General features: G+C 42.3%; 1 protein-coding gene across 1 annotated transcript in view; it reads right to left on the reverse strand.

Moving 5' to 3' along the window:
• The window catches only part of LOC137527920 (ficolin-2-like), a 42,704-nt gene extending 22,263 nt beyond the window's left edge, over positions 1 to 20,441 (reverse strand). Inside the window, exons 1-2 of the mRNA XM_068248987.1 lie at positions 20,291 to 20,441; positions 763 to 876 (exon numbers count right to left, since the gene is read on the reverse strand). The gene's annotated coding sequence lies outside the window, so the exon portion shown is untranslated. The remainder of the gene's footprint in view (positions 1 to 762; positions 877 to 20,290) is intronic.
• Between the last annotated feature and the right edge of the window lie 2,236 nt (positions 20,442 to 22,677).

Consider the following 22,677-nt stretch of genomic DNA (forward strand, 5'->3'; position numbering starts at 1 on the left):
AACTGAAATCTATTGGAATTCTATCCTGGTAAAAAATGTTCTAAAAACGCATCAGATAGATCATCAGATGCATTTCTTATCTATCTGCTGCCAATCTGACGAGTGTATGGGCACCGTTAGGCAGGCAAAGGTGAGGTAAGATTGCATAAAGATAAACAACTGAATAGAGAAGAAAGGGACTAGGGTTACCTGCAATGCATCCAGAAAAAAAAAACAGAAAAAGTAGAAGCCCATAAGGGCAATATGTAGACAACGAGCAATCATTATGGAGGATAAAAATGGCACAAACCCATGTTGCTAGAATGGCAATTACTGTAAAGCGTTTTAGTAGATGGTCTGATGGACCCCTAGCATGAGGTTTATTCCTGGTAAGGCTGGTCATGCGCCAACAAAAAGAAGAGATTTTTGCAATGAAAGAACAAATAATCCAATGCAAACTCCAACCCCCATGGTGGTGATACTGATTAAATACTTGAGATGGGGGCGCCCCTACCAAAATTGAAAAAAAAAAAAACATAACAATTACACTTGGTGCGTTTTGTCAATTAAATGAAATGATTTGACATATCCTCAACCTTGAGGTAAGTCAATTAATTTTTTTATCTATTTTTATTATATTATTGTTTTTTGGGGCACCTTCATCCCAAGTATTTAATTAAACAGAGAAAGAAGAGGAGGTTGTAACCAGGAGAGCATAAATGTGGCTGGCAGTGCAGTAATTTCACTTGTATAATGCCAGATAATAAGACCACTTAGACTTACCTTTCTCACCAGGTGCTCCAACATCTCCTTTCTGGCCAGAAGACCCATCAATGCCGGGACAGCCTCTGAGGATGGTGAGTTTGTCTGAACCTCCCACTCCAATGATCTTCACCTCTGAGAAAAGAGACATATTGTAGGTGCAAAATATTTTAAGACATCCTACATGAAAATTAGCCCATATTTGACTAAGGACTGGATTAAACTAGATCTGCTGTTTGACCTTTTCTGAAATTAGATGGCAGCAGACCACCAGTGGAAGCATTGCCATGCATCTGATGGGACATCAATTCTAAACTGATACAGACCCCAGAGCAGTACAAAAAACATCTGTACTGTACATCTCTGCTCTAAGTTGGCAAGTGTGAAGCAAGTTCAAATTATTTGCTGTTTTTCAAATTTCCTCTGGTTTTAAAGTGGTCTGAAACTCTGACATAACATTCAATAAAAAATTGTTTTCCTACTTTTTTATTACCCATACAGTTATCATATTTGCTTTTGTGCACAAGTAGTATTGTCTGTTTGCAAATTACATACAAGTTCCCAAAGTACAGTTTATCTGCTCTGAAAGCTTCCATTGCATTTTAATCAAGCAGCTTTTTACTACATATTAAAATCTTCTAGTGAGCTCATCTGAACTGTGTGCATGCTTAAAGCAGAGAGTGCTAGTTTTCAGTTGTCACACACAATGTAACAACTGTAGAATGTAAACAAAAGATACTGTTATCTCCTCTTCGAATTGAATCCTAAGCTGAAGGAGCTTTCCATGGCAGGACAAAGTGCCGTGTTTAACTGTTTGAATGCTGTTCTGCTACAATTTATTTTTTATTTTTTTGATAGTAGCTTTAAAGCTGTAAGGAATCTTTTAGACCAAAGAAGAAATGCTGAATTTCAGGCCACTTTAATGAGAATGGTCAGTGGCCTCTCCCTGTGCTGTGCTATACAATATGCTGCCTCTGCCTGGTTCTCATGAATTCCTCCATTGCTTTAAATATTGCAAAAAAAAAAAGCTAAGAAATTGTCATCAAAAACAGTCAAGCAGTCAAAATTATTGTTTCACTACATTTCTGAAATGGCAGGTGACAGCTGGCTGAAAACAGAAGGATCACCTTTAAAAATTTTATAGAACAACTTTGCAACTTGTGTTCTAATTCTCTAAAGAGAAGACATGAAAAAAAGCTTTTTCTGGTAAAAAAAAACAACAAAAAACTAAAACAAACATTTTTATACATAGAGAATAACGGCTGTAATAATCCATGGAAATTATGTTGGTGATAACAGCATTATATTTACTATAAATTGAAAGGACCACCACAAAAATGATTTAAAATTTAAATTCACATATCATGTATTCAATAAAAGCAAGAAGTTTTAAATCAGGATGATACCATTTATTGGCTAACTAAAAATTAATAAAAATAAGCAAGCTTTCGGCCTTGCAGCCTTCGTCGGGCTTATATCCTGTTAGTTTGCAGGCTGGTGGTACAGACAGCTTATATACATGCAACATCAAAAGGGAAAACAGATATTCTTTTCAAGCATAAATACATGTCATTAAGATGCCTTAATTCAAACAGACCATCTAAATGGGGGTTAGAGGTTATTAGCTAAGATAAGCATCCTTGTTTACTACCTGCTCACAGACCTGGATTAGGATTGACCCAGAGGTATCGTAAATTCCTAGTTCATAAGTTCAGCTAGAATGGCTGAGAAAGTTTAAATGTCATCAGTCTCATACCAATATAAGAAGTTGTTGTCCTTATTCAAACCGTTCTGCACAGCTTTGAACCAATTTATAAATTTTGTTTCTGCTATTAATCGATCATTTGACGTTTTGAAGCCACCCTTCAGGGCAGTGACACGAAGATCATCGTTGGACCGAAAGTGTGTAGCAACTGGGAGTCCAGATTTGGTATCATTAATAGTGTGCCTGTGTCCATTCATACGTTTGCGCAGAGTTTGTCCAGTTTCTCCCACGTACATAACATTGAGGCATTTAGCACACATGATCAGATATACCAGATTGGTGGACCCACAAGAAAATTTACCTTGTACTCTGTACTCCTGTTGTGAACCTGGTATCGTTACCCTGTCAGTGGAGTAAATGTGTCTGCAGGTCCCACATATTTTTTGTCGGCAGGGTGATGTTCCGTTTTGTTGAGGCCTATTCAAAGAGCTCCTGACAATCATCTGTTTTAGATTGTGTGGTTGCCGATATGACAAGTGGAGGTTTAGGGAATATCTTTCTCAGTCTGTGATCCCTGGTTAAAATGGGATGAAGTTCCTTAGCAACTCCTTAAAACTTCCAGGTGTGGGTTGTAGGTGACAACCAATGGGACACGGTCCTCTTTCTGGTTTTGCTTATATTTCAGGAGTTCAGTCCTGGGGATGTTGCTGGCTTTCCTGATTTGGGCCTCAGCCATAGGAGGACTGTAACCTTGTTTAATGAAAGTGTTCTTAAGGCGATCCAGGTGCTTGTCTCTGTCCATCCTATCAGAAAAAATCTGGTTGTACCTTATAGCTTGGCTGTAAATTATAGAGTTCTTAATGTGCTTGGGATGAAAACTGTCATATCTTAGGTATGTGGGACGGTCTGTAGGTTTGTGATACACAGAGGTTTGTATGTTGTTACCCCTGATGTATATGGTGGTGTCCAGAAAGTTAATCTCTGTGTGAGAGTAGGTAAGTTTCAATTTGATTGTGGGATGGAAGGCATTGAAGTTCTTGTGGAATTGGAGAAGATCATCCTCACTTGCGGACCAGATGATTAAAATATTATCAATGAAGCGGAAGTAGGCCATGGGTTTTATGCCACACGCATTGAGGTGTTCCTCTTCAATTTTGGCCATGAAGAGATTTGCATACTGTGGAGCGAATCGCGAACCCATTGCCACGCCCATCTGCTGTAAATAGAGGTCCTGTCCAAAAGTGAAATAATTATGAGTGAGAATGAATTTGATCAGTCCAGCAATAGGCTTTACAGGTATGCCCTGACCCTGAAGATATTTACGGCAGGCCGCAATACCATCATCATGGGGAATGTTCATGTACAGGGACTCCACGTCCATCGTGGCCAGTATGGTTCCCTCAGGTACTGGGCCGATGGCTGTCAGTTTGTTCAGGAGGTGGGTGGTATCCTGTATGTAGCTGGGTCTTTTACAGACAAGAGGTTTCAAGATGTTTTCCAGCCACCCTGAGATGTTCTCTGTAAAAGTTCTGCTCCCTGAGATTATAGGCCTGCCTGGGTTTCCCTCTTTGTGGATCTTGGGAAGTATGTAAAAGCAGGCTGTTCTAGGCTCTTCAGGGATAAGGGTTCTTACATGTTGTCTGATGTTTGAAGGCAATCTGTTAACCATCCTATTGAGTGCCATCCTGTAGCCTTTTGTGTGGTCCCCCTGTAGTTTGGCATAGTGAGCGGTGTTGGATAATTGTCTTTGTGCCTCCTGGATGTAGTCACTGGAGTTCATTATGACTATGGCACCACCTTTATCCGCTGGTTTAAGAATAATGTCCTTATTCTCCTTAAGGGATCTGATGGCCTGTCGCTCCTGTGGTGTTACGTTATTAAATAAAGTGAAGGGTTGACTGGCTATTCTATTTTCTTATTTAATGGAGTCTGAAGCTAAAATGAAAAAAACTAAACAAGAAAAAACTAAAAAACCCCAGGTACCCGCCTAACGAGAGGGAAGACTCTTGATCCTATAGAGCCTTCCTGTTCCTCTAATGGTCTCCTCATTCCAGTGCTGACTCCCCTGTTTCATTGCCCTGCTGTGGGAGGCTTCAGAAATCTTCTGAAGCCCAAATGCTCCCAAAGAAAGACAGCTCCAAACTATGCATGAGCCAGTGTGTGAGAGAGTGTACTCACGCATGCGCACTACAGTGCCATATTAGGGATCACTTGAGCTCCCGAAGCCTCCTGTGGCGGAAGTGAGCAGTCTCATTGGTCGAAGACTGCTAATGGGGGTCACTATGCTAGAATGAGGGTACCGTAGGAGGAACAGGATGGCTCTATAGGAACCAGAACCTTCCCCCTCCTTAGGTATATTTTTTAATTTATTTTAGCTTCAGACTCACTTTAAAATTTCTATAAAAATTGTCAAACTGGTTTACCCAAACCCTGCCCTAACACTGTTCTTAATAAGTATACTGTAGATAATTTCCCTATCTCCAAGCAAATGACAATTACCCATTTGATTTGTGCAGCTGGACAACTAATCTTGGTGGAATGGACCACACCTTCTGTTCCCTCCCATTTTCAATTAGTTAATTCTACAATCTGTAACCTAAAGGTGCGTACACATGCACTACAGAAGCCAACGACGGGTCTGCCGGACCCTCCCGCTGGGCGGACTTTCAGCAGACAGTAGTGCGTGTGTACGCACTGTCAACGGACTGATAAGGCTGTTCCTGAACGATCCGCTGAGCGCTACTATCTGCTGAAAGTCCACCCAGCGGGTATAGAATTGATCAATTGATGGCTGAAATCGTCCAGTGTATGGGTCCCTTTAGACCTTCAGAAGAATGCCCTACCTCACTGGTTTGATATTACTTGTTCAATGCACCCTTATTTCTTTTCCCTGCCCCTTTAGCCCTAAACTCTTCTAACTGATGAGGTAGACTCCTTTTACCTCCCTGCCTCTTCCATGATTTGGTGGAAGGTAGAGGTTGTGGGAGATTTTCTTTCTATGGTTGTATTGAAGTACCAATCCACCTGGCACTCGTTTCAGCTGTTCTCTTCTGTTGAGTTTGCAGTTTGTTGGGGAGGTTGGGTGAGGGTCCGTTTCCACTATCGCGAATCTGCATGCGTTTCCTGCATGCAGATTCGCACAGCCAATACAGGTGGATGGGCCTGTTTCCACTTGTCAGTTTTCCTGAGCGTTTTTCTGTGCAGGATTTTTCTGTACGGCAGAGCGTGTGGAATGCATGCGAATCGCCGCTAATGTATTTAATAGGGAAATCGCCTGCGGCTTTGGTATGAGAATTTTCATGCGAATTCGCATGGAAATCAATGGAAATGCACACCGGCACTGCCATGGTTAAATTCGCATTCAGCATTATTCATGCGAATTTTCATGCGAATTCGCATGAAAATTCGCATAGACCCGCATTTTTACCGCGGCGATTCGCAGTGCACAAGTGGAAACGGGCCCTTAAGTTCCTTTCTCAGTTGTTACTTGTACCTTACTTGTATGGGTTTTATAATGATTCTTTGTATTCTGTGACTCTTGATACTGTTTTTGTCTGCAACATAATTACTGCTGATTACAATAACCATTTATCTATTGTATGTATGACCTAAAATTTCACTTAAAGAGACACTGAAGTGAAAAAAAAAATTATGATATAATGATTTGTATGTGTAGTACAGCTAAGAAATAAAACATTAGGAGCAGAGATATAAGTCTAATTGTGTCCAGTACAGAAAGAGTTAAGAAACTCCAGTTGTTATCTCTATGCAAAAAATCCATTAAGCTATACGACTTTCAAAGTCGCAAAGAGGGCTGTCTTCTGAAGTTTATTATCTCAGCTGTCAGTGAAGAATTTCCTTTTTCTCTGCCAGAGGACAGGTCAATAGTTCACAAGACTGCTCTGAAAAAAACATTAAGGGCCCATTCACAACTGAGCGGGAATCTGAGCGGGAATCACATGATTCCCGCTCAGGGCAAACCGGTAGCAGTTTTGTAAAAAACGCTACACATTGTAGCAAATGGCAATGTTCTCACTGCCGTGTTTGCGGTTAGCCTTAACCGCAAGCGCTCTGCATGCAGCGGTTTGCCGGCGATTAGTGTTTCACGTTTAGCGATTGTGATTAGCATGCAAAGCACGCTAATCGCGATCGCTCCAAAACCGCCACAGTGTCCAGTGATTTTTCCAAGTTAATCAAGAGAAAATCACTCCTACAAAACGCCGTCGGTAATCGCCGGCGTTTTGCGATTATAGGTGTGAACGGGCCCTTAGAATGCTGAGTAGTGTGGAAACTGCAAATATTAAAGAATGATCCAATGTTATAAAACACACTATATAACTGAAAATAAAAATAGGAGAATATTTTATTTGCTACTAATCTTCTAGTAATTATCCGTACTACACAACCAATTCATTATATCATTTTTTTTTCGCTTCAGTGTCTCTGTAGCAAACTAGCAATTACAATAAACAAAAAATTAACTAGAACTACTAAAAGACAATAGAAGAAGAGAACAAAGGGAAAGGATCGGGAAAAATGGATATAGAGAATACTTCACTAATAAATACGTGGTTGACTGACATGACATTTTATACGTTTCTATTATAGTCAATGTTTATATAGACTCTGGCATCCAATCTATTTAAAATGCATATAATATACCCAGCTCTAGTCATTCAGATATCTTGGAAGGTTTGTCTAGTTGGGATCATTAGTGATTCAGCAAACCAGAATTGTCTTAAAAAATGGTTGCCATTTGCTGAGAAATTTTGCATTTGCGATATTTTGCATCGAAATTCGCCGTTTACCATAATGAGAAATTTACAGGAGAATGCCTAATAAATTACGTGTGTACCGTAATTATGTATAAAAATTATGCATAAGTTCGTAATTTTGAGAAATTACGGTTCATTGTGAAATTAGTTATTTAGTATCTTTTGACGTGTATTTTGATTGATGTACACTTACAAATTTCCGCATGCAGACATGGTATGGTATTGACGCGCATGCGCCATTTAATGCGTATGTTTATACGCATTATAAGTATGATTATACACATTAATATAAAGTATGCACATGCGCATTGGCAAGTTCAATGCGGATTTTCAGGCGTAAGTAGTGCGTAATTACTTTGCGCAATTTCGTTTACACACGTAGTACCGTACCGTAGCTGTATCCCGGAATTTCGTAAAATACTACGCGAAGTTTAATGCAAAGTTTTTTGATGCGAAACAAAGGTTTTTGGCCATTACGAGCACCACTGATGGTTGCTGTTAGGTGACAAAAGTTTGAAAAACTTGCCTGGATCATATAAAAATGTAATGGTGTGATCATTTGAAGGTAAGTTTTTACTGTGGACATTTGAAGGAGACTTAAATAGCACGCTAACATTTCAACAGTCCGTACTATATTCTGATATGACCCAGAAGAGGGTTGCAAAATTACACATCCAGGCCAGTTTCTCTGGATCATTTATGTTCTCCAATGTCCTCTGCTGTTTTACCATAAATAACCTCCATAATAAATACTAGGAATATTTTCTCTGAAAAAAAGATCTGAAACACTAAGCTTTTTTTTATAGGTTTTCTTTTCTAATCTTACTCAGAGCCGGCCCGCTCATGAGGCGGGGTGAAACTTTTGCCTCAGGCGGCACATTTCTTGGGGCGGCATCCGCCCGTCGGTGGGTGCGGGGAGCCGGCCGCCGAGCTGGAGGGGTAGCGGGCAGGACGGTGGTATTGGGCCTAGCGGCGGGGATGGGGGTCGGACCCCCCCCTCCTTCGCCTGGGTCCCCCGTCCTCCGCTCCCCTCCAGCCTTAAATAGATCAGAAGCACTACTCGTAAGAGGCAGTGGGCGGGGAGGACTCACCTCTTCCTTGATCCAGCGTGCGCTCCACTGACGTCACTTCCTGCAACACCGCCCACTGTATTGTAAGTGGACGGCATTGCAGGAAGTGACGTCAGTGGAGCACACACTGGATCGAGTGAGGAAGAGGTGAGTCCTCCCCGCCCACTGCCTCTTACGAATACCGCTTCTGATCTATTTAAGGCTGGAGGGGAGCGGAGGACGGGGGACCCAGGCGAGGGAGGGGGGGGGGGTCCGACCCCCCTCCCCGCCGCTAGGCCCAATACCCCCGTCCTGCCCGCTACCCCTCCAGCTCGGCGGCGGGGGCGGCAGCAATAATTTTTTCAAAATTTGCCTCAGGCGGCAAAAAGTCTAGGGCCGGCCCTGATCTTACTATTATTATTTAGTATTTCTATATTGCTGACATCTTCCGCAGCACTGTACAAAGTATATTGTCTTGTCACTTAACTGTCCCTCAGAGGGGCTCACAATCTAATCCCTGCCATAGTCATATGTCTATGTACAGTATATATTGTGTTGAGTATGTATCATAGTTTAGGAACAATTTAGGGGAAAGCCAATTAACATTACAAAATGTGTATGTTTGTGAGAGGAAACCAGAGTGCCCGGAAGAAACCCACACAGACAAAGGGAGAACATACAAAACTCCAAACAGATAGTGCCCTGGCTGGGATATGAACCAAGGACCCCACGCTGCAAGGTGAGACTGCTAGCCACTACACCACCACACTGTCTATTATTCATTGTTTATCTCATTTATATAATACCTTCTCAGTACATGCCATGCAAAATAGTCACCAAAAATTAGGTTGTTCCGATCAGCTAAAGTTTGTAATATGTTTATACATATTAAGTAGTGAAAACATGTAAAACACACTAAGGCTGGGGTCTCAAACTCAATTTACCTGGGGGGCCGCAGGAGGCAAAGTCTGGATGAGGCTGGGCCGCATAAGGAATTTCACAATCGCGGCGCATCGCCGCCTCTGTCCGCCCCTCTCACTCTTCCTTCTCAGACAGGGGTGGGGAGAGGCAGGGATCCGTGCGGCGATTGACGTCAGGAGGGGCAGAGCTGAAGCTGAAAGCTCTGCCCCTTCCAAGAAATGCCGGCGGATTGCCCCCCGGGCGATTTGGGGGCTCTGCAGCCCCCGTTTAGCGGCGGGGATGCGGCGGATTACTTGGGAGCACTGAAGCGAACTATAAGGAAGCTTTAGCCGGCGAGGGCCACAAAATATTGTATTGAGGGCCGCAAATGGCCCACGGGCCGCGAGTTTGAGACCCCTGCATTAAGGGCTTGATTCACTAAAAGCCTAATAGCTTTGCACGTACAAACTAGGGTGCTAAGTAGTTTGCACTGGCAAAGTTGTTACTGATCGCATGCTATTTGTGCGCACAAAACGTTGCACTAGTGCGCAGGAAACATCGCACCATCGACGTGCAAAGTAAGCTTATCAGGTTATTTTGCATGCAGACGGTGCGACATTTAGTGCGCACCGATGCAACATTTCGCGCGCACCACACATCGCTAAACTACGCGTTCAAAATTTTGCACGCATATTAGCGCGTGCAAAGACACTTTGCATGTGCTGAGGGGCTTTTCACTGGCGTGCTAACACTTAGCACGCTTTAGTGAATCAAGCCCTAGGTAAGCAGAGGATCAGAGACCTTATTCAATTAACATGTCTTTTAAATTTCCTCCCAGTGGATTTTTTAACCTGCAAAATAACTTTTCAGCACCTTAAAGGGGTTCTTTCGCGAAAAAAGTAGGCAGTTAAAAAATGTAACAGATGACAGGTGTTGGGCCAGTCCATCTTTTTTATGGGGATTCTCAGGGCTTTCTTTGTTTTCAACAGCATTTCCTGAACAGCAGTGTAACTGCCAAAATAGCAAGATACCAGCCGGCCTCCCTAATCACTTGCACACTATTATGTCAGTTAGATTTTGCAACTGTTGTTCAGGAAATGCTGTTGAAAACAAAGAAAGCCCTGAGAATCCCCCTTAAAAAGATGGACTGGCCCAAAACCTGTCATCTGTCACATTTTTTAACTGCCTACTTTTTTCGCGAAAGAACCCCTTTAAAATTAAAAAAAAGCACTTAAAAGTATGTAAAAAAAAAAAAAGTAGTATGACACTTTTCTAGAGAATGTTCTTCCTTGTGGGGGATTAAGAGGAATTTTGCTCAATATGAAAACATCTCCTGTGAGGAATCCGAAGTGGAAAGATAAGTGCATATGTGCTCAGGTGGGAAGAAGTCTAAGCATCCTAAGCAAATAGTGACATGAAAAAGTCCAATATATCTATCAAAAACAGTAGAGTCACTACTAAGTGAGTGGAGTACTCCAGCCTCTTAGAGCAGAGGCATGAAGGTTAGGACAAGACACAGAGAACCTTCTTTCTCGGCTTCCTTTAACGTCAGATTTTCGCAAACGACCCATCGTTTGGACGTCCAAACGACCGGTCCTTTGGATGTCAAATCAGGCGTGTATACAGTCTGTCGTTCAGCTGATAAGACTAGACTTTTACACACCCAATTTGACGTCCAAAGGACCGGTCGTTTGCGAAAATCCGACATGTGTATGTACCTTTAGGTATCAAGGTTGGTAGTTTCACAATCTGTTACAGATATTCCTATCTACGTCAAATTTTGTAATTCTGATAGCAAAAAAGTTTCTTTACCGTGTTAGCCAAAAAAAATTATATAGGTAGAAAAACAATGTTTTGTAAAAAATAATATCTTTTAATGGCTAACTGATAGAGTTAAATGATGCAAGCTTTCTGGGATCTAGTCCCCTTCTTCAGGCATATTTCCAGATGTTACTTCATCTAACATCTTGAAATATGCCTGAAGAGGGGGACTAGATCCCAGAAAGCTTGCATAATTTAACTCTATCAGTTAGCCATTAAAAGGTATTATTTTTTACAAAACGTTGTTTTTTTCTACCTATGTAATTCTGATAAAAATGAGGGGCACTATAAAACTAACATATTAAAAGCTTGTACAAAAACTGTGAGACACTTACCAGGGCACGAGTCCTCAGCACCACAGAGAGCAGCCATCAGGAGGAGCAATGGTATGGTCCACATCTTCATCACTGGTCACAGCTGTTCCCTCTACACTGTGCCGTCCAACAGACTTTAATGTGCTGTGTGAGAGGGAAATTAATTGTTCTGGTAGCCCTGCCCAACACCGGAAAAGGGATGGAAGTTTCTTCAGCTCACCCTGCTGGTTTGTGCTGACTTCATTTTTGTCTTCATTTTGTTTGGGGAGTCCTTAGTACTCTCCAATGTGAAAGAAAACTTCACCACATGCTCATTAACACACAAAAACTCATTATCTGAACAAACTCAGAGGAGAAATCACATTCACAAAAGATAAGATAGACCTCTTAACCCGTAAGCCCAATCTACACCATGCAAATTTTTGTGCAATTTGATAACCGATCGACAGGAGTCCTCAGCTATATACGAATGCAATAGTATGATCGCATGACTGATCGATCAAAGCAGTGGAAAAGCCTCTACACAGATGTGTTTTAATTTCCATTTCGATTCAATTTCTGAATGTTTATAGATCGCAAAGTGCTCGATTATGTTACCAGAACGTGCAATCATTTGTGCGATTGATTATGAAAGGGCGTGCAAAAGGGTGTGCTAAGACAAGAAATGGGTGGAGTTAAGATGGGAGTGCTGAACGGAAGTGCGAGACCTGGTTAAAAAGCGATGGTAATAGCGATCCGGTTTTGCTATAGTAATCAGTAATCAGGAATTGTGGTACTGTTGCAGATTACAGCGTGGCAAGACCATGGCTATGTCAGAGAGAGAGAGTGCTTCCGCTGCTCTGGCTCTATTGATCATCGACCGAGTGAGGAGAATGAAGCAAGCACAAGAGATCATGGTCCAAGGGTTGGCTACAGAGGAGACATGAATTCAGCCACATGGGTCTTCTGCATGAACTCAGGGAAAACAATCCTGACAATTTCTGTAATTATGTTCGGATGTCTGATGAAAATTTTGCTGAGCTGCAGGAGACGCTCCGTCCGTCCGTCCGTCGATTACAAAGCAGGACACAGTAATGAGGGAAGCCATCACAGCAGAGCAACGACTGTGCGTGACTCTACGCTTCCTTGCAACTGGAAGATCCTCTGCTGATCTGAAGTTTTTGTCTGCAATCTCGCCACAGTCATTGAGACGAATTATACCGGAAACTTGCTAAGCCATTGTGTCGGAGTTGTCCGATTTCTTCAAGCTATGGTTGCTATAGTAGATTTGTCAATTGCCATAGTGTACTTTGATGTATTATTTTTTTCCTTCCCTAGCCCACCAATCCTTGTTTGTTTGTGACATATGTGAGGCACTGTATGAAAACTGTATTTGCTTTGTGTAGTCAAATGCATTTTTTAAAGACTTTTCACCAATTGCTCACTCTCTTCTTGCCTCATTTTTCCTGTGCGGTCACTTTCCTTGTTTTGCCTGGAGGGATCACTCTAGGAATCTGCATGTTGTTCTCTGTTTGTCTTTTGCAACTCAATTTTGCATAAAAGCGAGGGTTCAACAAAAACGCTGCATATTTGACTGGTTGTCTCACTCGCAGCAAGGACATGTGTGCCTAACAGGGCCGGCACTACCATTAAGGCAAAGGAGGCAGCTGCCCCAGGGCCCCAGAGCTTGTAGGGGCCCCCAGTGGCTACAAGAGGAAAAATTTTTTTTCTAAATCGGCCTTATAGTTTTTGAGAAAATCGATTTTAAAGTTTTAAAGGAAAAAAAACACATTTAAAAACCTGCCGACTTTAATGGTTAATAGCAAATCCACCTTAAATGCTAGAAACCCTAAATTTGCAGGGTATGTTAAGGTGATCATTAGGAATAAGAGGAAAAAACAATTTTTCAAAAAGACCTTACAGTTTTTGAGAAAATCGATTTTAAAGTTTCGAAGGAAAAAAAGTATACTTTTAAATGCGGTAAATGTCACTTTTAGTAGCAAACCTAACGGTAGTGTAATTTTACATGCATCAAACGAAAGCGCAATAAATTTCCTGACGGGGTTTCCAGGGGGTCTATACGCAGCCGCAGCACTTTGGCCAGGGATCGCTATACAGCCGCAATATGGCTGTATGAAGATCCCTGGCATGTTTTCCTATTTTCCCAATTTTTTATTTTTTTTTTATGTTTAGAGTGTGGGAATTTAAAAAAAAATTGTGGGGTCCCCCCTCCTGAAACTTTTTAACCCCTTGTCCCCCACGCAGGCTGGAATAGCCAGAATGTGGAGCTCCGACCGATTGGGGCTTCACACCCTGACTATACCAGCTGCAAAAAAGGTCTCTTAATGCCGATTTTTGTCCCGGGGTATATGTTGGGGGGGCCCCCCAGGTTTATTTTGCCCTGGGGCCCCATTGTTGCTTAAACCGGCCCTGGTGCCTAAACCACCTGACATGCTGCAAAAGTCTCTTGCCATCCTTGGTCTTGCTGCAAGACACATAACCAGCACCAGAGCATCCAGTTCTGCTGGTTCTGTCACTCACAGCAAGGACACGGGTGCCAAGAAACCCCCCTTCACGCTGATAAAGTCTCTTGCAAGTTGCATGCCTGCGCATGCATGGCGTGTGGTGGTTTGTTAACATAGTCGTGCACAGGACATCAGGCGGGGTACCTGCAGGGTATGCAAAGAGTGGCTCATGTTCCGGTACTCGTTTTGTTACAACATGGTTTCCCGTGGTGGGTTGTATGTGTCGGGTGTGGGCTGCAGATTTACTACACAGAGTTGGCATGTGGGTACCGGGTGGTGGGTGTTTATTAAAAAAAAAATAGATCAATGCACATTACAAGCAAATACATATCATAGGCCATTCCCTGACACAGTAATATCGAAGGGCTTTTTAGTCATTTTCCTTACTTGATGCTACGCTGGTATCTTCTCTGTAGAGGGATGCCCAACAAGTGGGCATTGTTTTAACAGTGCATATTAAAATCGATGCACATGGTAAACATGCTTCCAGCCAGAAACCCACTAGGAACGATTTCTAATCGCTAGTGATTTGAGTTTTCAAATCGCAGAGTGCTCAGAAAATCGATCCTAGTAGGTTTCTGGCCTGAAGTGCTCTAGCAATGTTTGATCATGTGTTAACTTGGATGTGTCAGTTAACTGTTTTGTTTCTGTTTCAATTCCATAGTTCCTCAAAAACTCAGCGGAGTGGCAGGCGGTGGCAAAGGGATTTCTGGACACGTGGAATTTTCCAAACGGCGGAGGAGTTTTGGACGGGAAACATGTCCAAATTACTCCACCGCCGAATAGTGGATCGTATTTCTATAATTACAAGGGCTATTTTAGCATTGTAATGATGGCCCTTGTTGTAATGATGGCCCTTGTAAACGCTAGGTACAGATTCATAGTTATTTGGGTTGAAAAAAGACATACGTCCATCGAGTTCAACCAGAGAACGTTTCATGATGGTGGACGTAGGGACAAACGGACATGTCTCTGACTGTGGTGTAAGAAGCCACTGAATTCTGCCGTCGACTGAAAAACAACCAAATTGGAATTGCCCACAAATGAGGAGACTGTGAAAAACTAAAATTTTGTATTTGTGGCTGACAAGGTTTTTGCATTGGGACCACATCTCATGAAACCGTATCCACAATGGGGGCTGACTAGAGAACGCCGGATTTTCAACTACCGCTTATCACGCGCCAGGCTGATTGTTGAAAATTCCTTTGGCATCCTGTCCCAGTGTTTTGGGATTTTCCTAAGCCCAATTAATCTGGATCCAGATAAAGTGGAACTAACTGTACTTGTAGTGTGCACTTTGCACAATTTCCTGCGGAGGAAAAGCCCACAGACATACTGTCTGCCCACAATGCTGGATCATGACGATGTTGAGACTGGTGTCTTCCATGCAGGCTAGTGGTGCAGGCACCCCGGAATGGCTGCCCTCCAGCTTGCTCCCCCTGCCAATTCTACCTTTCACGCAAAAATGAACTGAGACATGCATCGGGACTATTTCTTATCCAAAGAAGGAGCAGTGTCTTGGCAGGATTCAAAAGTCTGAATGACTCAAATGCCGTAGTGCTTTATTTGCATGATTTTTTTCTAACTTTTTTGGTATTGTGATTTCATTTCTTTAGTTTCAGCAATAAAATTTAGCATTGGCCTTTTGTTAGCCTTTCTCCTTCACTTTGTCGATTTGTACTCCAACCACCAACATCGGACGGCTATTGTCACTTTTGTCCATTCTGTTGACGAGCGGCAACCAGTTCCTCTGGTTGTGTCGCTAACAGGAAGGACACGGGTGGCAACATACACCCTGCATGCTGAATAAGGCTCTTGCCAGCCGTGTTCTTGCTGCAAGCCAGACAACCAGCATCTGAGCATCCAGTGCCGCTGGCTGTGTCGCTCACTGCAAGAACACGGCTGGCAAGATCCCGAAGTCCAGTACAAAGTGGCCCACAACTTGTGTTTTGCGCGACCTTTGCGTGTTGATGCCTGAGCCCAAGAGCAACTTTTGAAATAGAGGGAAGAAATGCACACGGGATAGTTTTTTTTTTTTTTTTTAAACTCTATTTTTTTTTTTAAGCAGAAATTTTCAGTGAAAAAAATTACAAACTCAACAGAGTTTAATAATGCCTGCCACTGCAGTAGTAAGCAAGTAAACATTCTTCCAACATTGGTGTACACGTAATTGGAGCATCTCAACAACAGCAAGAAAACAAACAAAAAAATAAGTTCGTCTGATGGCTCAATCCAAATATTTGCTAAGCGTCCAGCCCATTGCACACGGATCCATCTGAAAATGGCGCCTGCAAATAATGGCGCACGGTGTTGCCGCTAATCCGTTTGCCGCTTATCGCTATTTAACGTTAAAGCCTTATTGTTATTTGACGTTAAAGCCTTATTGTTATTTAGCGTTAACACACAGAATCCTCTCTGTACCTATCCCTAACCCCTAAACCCTCCCTGGTGGTGCCTAATCCTAACCACCCCCCTGGTGGTGCCTAACCCTGAGACCCCCCAGGTGGTGCCTAACCCTAAGAACCCCCAGGTGGTGCCTAACCCTAAGACCCCCCCGGTTGGTGCCTAACCCTAAGACCCCCCTGGTGGTGCCTAACCCTAACCACCCCCCTGGTGGTGCCTAACCCTAAGACCCCCCTGGTGGTGCCTAATCCTAACCACCCCCCTGGTGGTGCCTAACCCTAAGACCCCCGTGGTGGTGCCTAACCCTAAGACCCCCCTGATGGTGCCTAACCCTAAGACCCCCCAGTGGTGCCTATCCCTAACCTTGACAGTGTTACATTAAATCCGTTCACCATTTTGCAGTTAAATAACGTCTGCAGTTTGGCTTATGTGGGCACTATTGATAAACAACATTATTGTGGGCAATAACGTCTGCTGGTTGAGAAATGAACGGCACTATTGATAAATAACGTTAGTGTGTGCCGTTTTTCTTCTTTTTCCCCTGTGCGCCATTATTATGCAGTACTAACGATAAATAGCGATAAGCGTATCTTTTTAATGCGGCGCCATTCTTATGCATAGGCGCTGTGCGCCATTATTCACTGATCCGATTGCACACTGACTCATCAAGCATACAAACCACATAAATGAACTCCACACCTGTCAGCAAATAAAATGTGATTTAGCTTTGCCTGCTACATTATGATCTTCTTAGGAGAGTGGAGACACATTGTTCACACAGTTTGTGTTCACAGTAGGCACACTCTCATCAAAGAAGGATTGTCACAATGTGCCTGATGAGCACAGAAAGTACAATGTTTCACCATAATTGGATTTGGTCTGCTAAAGAGAAAGTCAAACTGGCGACCACATTTTCCCTTGGGAAATGCACTTTGGTGTCAGGATATGCAAGGTACATAGCCAACGAACACAATGCTGACATGGGAAAATGGACCAGTGTTGCGTTACATAAACATAAACACAAATTGAACAAGTAGATGTCTGTAATTTTTGTAAGATAACTCTGTATTAAACAGACTCTGAAGCCAATGTAAATATCCTTTTTACCGTCTATTTTTTGTTAAGCAGTAACAGTAGACCTAGAACGCTGCATTCCCGCGGCAGAACGAGGGGTTCAGCCCCCCAAATCCTTGTTGCAAACTTTAGGCAGCGCGGGCAGATTAAGACAGTAGAGACAGAGCTACAGCTCAAAGCTCTGCCTCCCCGGGCAGAAAAATCCACGACTTTGAAAGTCGTGGATGTTTGCCCCGGGAATTGGGGAATCTAAACCCCTCGTTCTGCCATGGGAATGCAATATTGTAGGTCTGCTAATACTGCTTAAAGGACTTCCGAGGCCAAATGTTCCCCCAAAAAATAAAAAAAAGTTAGATACCTGTAAAACTTTGGTGGACACGGAGGACGCCGTCCGCGCCCTCCGTGCCGTTCCGCCGGGTCCCCGCCTCTCAATATCCCCCCGAATGGCTCCCGACCCCACAGCCAGGGTCGGGCTCTGCTGCCTGTAGAAAGATGGCCGCCGGCGCTGGCTGCGGCTGCGCACGCCTCATGGCCGCAACTGCGGCTGCGCAGCTCTAGGGCCAACCCCCCGATCCACGCTACAGGAAACTTGCTGTTTTATGTGATTTTTCCATCACTATATATGTACTAGACCTGATTTTGCGTTTTTATGTTTACAGTGTGGACAGGATGTCGCCAAAGGTGTCTCACGAATACTCCCTTGATCAACTACAGCTCGGTGAAATCATAGAATTGTACCAAACTTTAATCTGCCTGTGGAAGACTAAAGGGGCATACAGACATGCGACTAAAGTCGTTGGTAACGAACGACTAACGATCGTTTATAACGACGATCGTTACAAAATAACCGCTAACGATCGTTAAGGGTAACGATCAGCGACTGAAGTCGTTGCAAACTGGAAATCCGTCCTGGCGGATTTTTTGTAACGACGATCGTTAGCAAAAGTACGTGTGTATGCTGATCGTTACAAAAACGATCGTTCGTTAAGTACCGTACATGCGCAGACAGAGAGAGAGAGACAGAGAGATGTATATAGATATATGTATATAGATATATATATATGTATATATAGATGTAGATAGATGTATAGAGATATATAGATATATGTTGACATAGATAGAGATATATCTATCTATATCTCTCTCTCCCTGTGTATATATATATATATATATATATATATATATATATCTGTACGCAACTTCCTCTTTCCTACTGGCCATTAACAATGACGTTTGTTCCGGGTTCATTGATCTGAATAACGTTTAGCATAATAGATGCGCTGCATCATACGTTCGTCACTTCCGCATCGTTCGTTCGGAAACGATCTGATCGTTTCCCACTTTCAACACCTCTTTACTAACGACCTTTTCATTTCTCTCCTTAATTGATCGTTCGTCGTTGCTTACGAACGATCGTTATCGCATGTCTGTACGTAGCTTAAGGGGGCAGATTACAACAACAAAATGAAGTGGAATTGCGTTCCATCCACCCCACAGCCACTGTTGAAACTGTGAAAAAGAAAATTGCAAACATTTGCTTGTCTTTTTGAGGCAGGGAACACACTTGTCTTTCAGTTTTCTGCACGTGTTTTTCTGCATACTTTTTCTGCACACCAAGTGTGTCTCTATGCAGGAAAACATGCGCGTTTTTTCATAGCAGCTGATGTAATTGATACAAAAAACTGACAAAATGTGCAGAGTCATGATGCAGAATGTCAGTTTTTTTTCTGTGCGTGTACAAAATATTAGGTGTGTAACATGAGTTCTCAGTTTTTCTGTGCAGAAAACGCGTACGAAAACAGTCAAGTGTGTTCCCTGCCAGATGCTTCACGGCTGCTATTCATGGCTGCTATTGGTGGCTGGCCATTAATGTGCCCTAGGCAGAATAAACCACTGTCACCTCATTCACCTCCTTCCGAAGAAAAAAAAATTATATTCAAAACACTTTAAAATAAATATTGCCATTTAGTTATAAATTAAAAATAAATAGATGTCAATTTTTTGCTGTCGCGAAAATCTTAAAATTTAAAACACATACAAATAAGAAGTACATTTCTGCCAGAGTAAAATGAGCTATAAATAACTTTTCTCCAATGTTGCTGCCACTTACAGTAATTAGTGGAAATCTGACAGTACAGACAGATTTTAGACTAGCCCATCTTCTCATAAGAGGGTTTGAGAAGGGGGTCATTAGTGAATGGCAGTTGCTCTGTCCAACTGCCATAAAAGTGTGCAGCGAGCAGGGAAGCTGGCCAGCATCTTTGTATAAATCTTTTTCAGGGAATGTCTTTATAAAGAATAAAGGCCATGCTGAGAATCCCCTATGGAGAGATAGACTAGTCCAAAACCTGTCGGTAATGTCAGATTTCTACTGCCTACTGTAAGTGACAGCAACATAGGAGAGAAGTAATTTATGGCTCATTTTACTCTGGGAGAAATGTACTTGTTATTTGTATGTGTTTTAAATTTTAAGATTTTTGCGACAGTCCCTCTTTAAAGAGACACTGAAGCGAAAAAAAATTATGATATTATGATTTGTATGTGTAGTACAGCTAAGAAATAAAACATTAAGATCAGATACATCAGTCTAATTGTTTCCAGTACAGGAAGAGTTAAGAAAGTCCAGTTGTTATCTCTTTGCAAAAAAGCAATTAAGCTCTGCGACTTTCAAAGTCGTGGAGAGGGCTGTTATCTGACTTTTATTATCTCAACTGTTATTGAACTGTTTACTTTTTCTCTGCCAGAGGAGAGGTCATTAGTTCACAGACTGCTCTGAAAGAATCATTTTGAATGCTGAGTGTTGTGTAATCTGCACATATTATAGAATGATGCAATGTTAGAAAACACACTATATACCTGAAAATAAAAATATGAGAATATTTTCTTTGCTGCTAAACTTCTAGTAATTATTCATAGTACACAACCAATTCATTATATCATATATATTTTTTTTGCTTCAGTGTCTCTTTAAAGGAATACTTGGGGGAGGTTCAGATTTACATACCTGTGGCTTCTTACAGCCCCCTGCAGTATATCAGGTCCCTCCCTGCAGTTCTGATCCTGACGAGGGAGCCGCTGTCCACTCTGAAAGATCCCTGACTAGAACTCTGGTTGCAGACTGCTGCACAAGCATGGCCTTAGCAGTGCGCCTCCTTGATCCATACACATAGTCAGGTGCATTTGGCGCTTGCAAAATAACATAATAAAAAAAAGTGCTTAATTTTTACAGTTATATATAAATGGTTTAGTCAGTGACTGTTTGCCCATTGTAAAATCTTTCTTTCCTCTCCCTTATTTACTTTCTGACATTTATCACATGGTGACATCTTTCCTGCTGGCAGGTGATGTCAGTGGAAGGAGATGCTGCTTGTGTTTTTTTTTAGCAATTGGAAACAGCTGTTATTTCCCACAATGCAACAAGGCTCTCACAGTGTGATGTCAGTACCTCAGAGCTGTGAGGCGCTGGCATCACACTGTGTGAGGGTTCCCATCACAGATATCAGCCATACATCATCAGGGGGATGATCTGCTTGAGAAAAGGAATAGATTTCTTATGGGAAAGGGAGATTCAGCTACTGATTGGGATGAAGTTCAATTCTTGGTTACAGCTTCTCTTTAACTACTTTGGCCTCCTGGACGTACTAGCTACGCCCAGGAGGCCATGTGCGCTGCCGCGCGCCCCCGCGGCCGATCGCGCGCATGCACGCGCACTCCCGGCCCGCGGTTCGCTAGCCAGGCAATCAGTGAATCGGGCTATGGAGTCCGATCACTGATTGCTCTCCCCCCGAGAAAAAACGTCAGCTTCGCACGGAAGCTGAGGTTTTTCTGTTCCTATTTCCCCGACGTCACTTTAAGCGTCCGTGTTATGCTTAGAGTGACGTCATTGTAAACAAACTCATGGCTGCCATCTTGTGGCCAAAAAGCTAACTGCAGGAAAATGCAAAAAAAAAATAATTAAAAAATAGACCAATATGTCCTAAAGAAATTGATTTGCATCCCACCCTCCCAAAAATACCCACATAAAATGTTTAATAATAATAAAAAAAAAAACATTACAATTAAAAAGAAACAAAAACACATAAATATTTACCTAAGGGTCTAAACTTTTTAAATATCTATGTAAACATGAAATATTTATATATTTTTTTTAATTATAAGCTTGTAAATAGTGATGGATGCAAAACGGAAAAAATGCACTTTTATTTCCAAGTATAATATTGTCGCCATACATTGTGATAGGGACATAATTTAAATGGTGTAATAACCGGGAGAAATGGGCACATACAATACGTGAGTTTTAATTGTGGAGGCATGTATTATTTTAAAACTGTAATGGCCGAAAACTGAGAAATAATGCATTTTTTCTGTTTTTTCCTTATTCTTCCTGTTAAAATGCATTTACAGTAAAGTGGCTCTTAGCAAAATGTACCCCCCAAAGAAAGCCTAATTGGTGGCGGAAAAAACGAGACATAAATCAGTTCATTGTGATAAGTAGTGATACAGTTATAGGCTAATGAATGGGAGGTGAACATTGCTCGGAAGCATAAAGTGAAAACGACTGAAGGCTGAAGTGGTTAATTTGTGCAAGTCTAGAATGCTTGGAAGCACAATCAATGAGGTGCACAGCCAGGGAGCAGACACCCTGGAGAACTACAGCGAGGGACCTAACACTGCAATGGGATGAAAGAAGCCCCAGGTAAGTAGATCTGAACATTTCCTTTCCCCCTCGGCACATCGTGAAACTGGACTGTCATTTCAGAAATCCCTATATAAAGACACTATCCTGCCCTCCTCTGCCTGAACCTGATTCCTCTGTGAATCCTCTCTAAATAAAGCAAGTCAGAGGCACAACCTTTGGGGCCTGCTTCCACTGCTGGATGCAAATTTCTGCATCCAAACTGGCGCCAATAAATGCATTCCATTTTTATGCACTAAATATCCATTTAGTCTCAGCTTTGGAAATCTCCCTTATCCTATGTGATCCCCTCCAGTTATCCAATTTCCTTTTAATCCCACAGAATTTTAGTCCCACAGGATCTTGCTGATGATGTGTACTGATACAGAATATAACGTAATGAAGAACAGAGGCGCCAACATGATAAAACCAATTCTTAAAACTTTTAAAATTGCTTAGGAGGCAGTGGTGGACTTACCCCCGGCAAGCCGACACAAAAACTGTGTATTCAAAACAATCAAATTTATTGGTACACTCCAGGGGTTTTTGCAACGCGTTTTTGCAGGTATATTCCCGCTTCCTCAGGCAATAAAATATAGAAGTACACACAGTACAGTCTCAAGGTCACGAGACTGTGCTGTGTGTACTACTATTTTTTATTGCGGGAATATACCTGCGAAACGCGTTGCAAAAACCCCTGGAGTGTACTAATAAAT

The sequence above is a fragment of the Hyperolius riggenbachi genome, chromosome 8 (genome assembly GCF_040937935.1).
Source record: "Hyperolius riggenbachi isolate aHypRig1 chromosome 8, aHypRig1.pri, whole genome shotgun sequence".
Lineage (NCBI taxonomy): Eukaryota > Metazoa > Chordata > Amphibia > Anura > Hyperoliidae > Hyperolius > Hyperolius riggenbachi.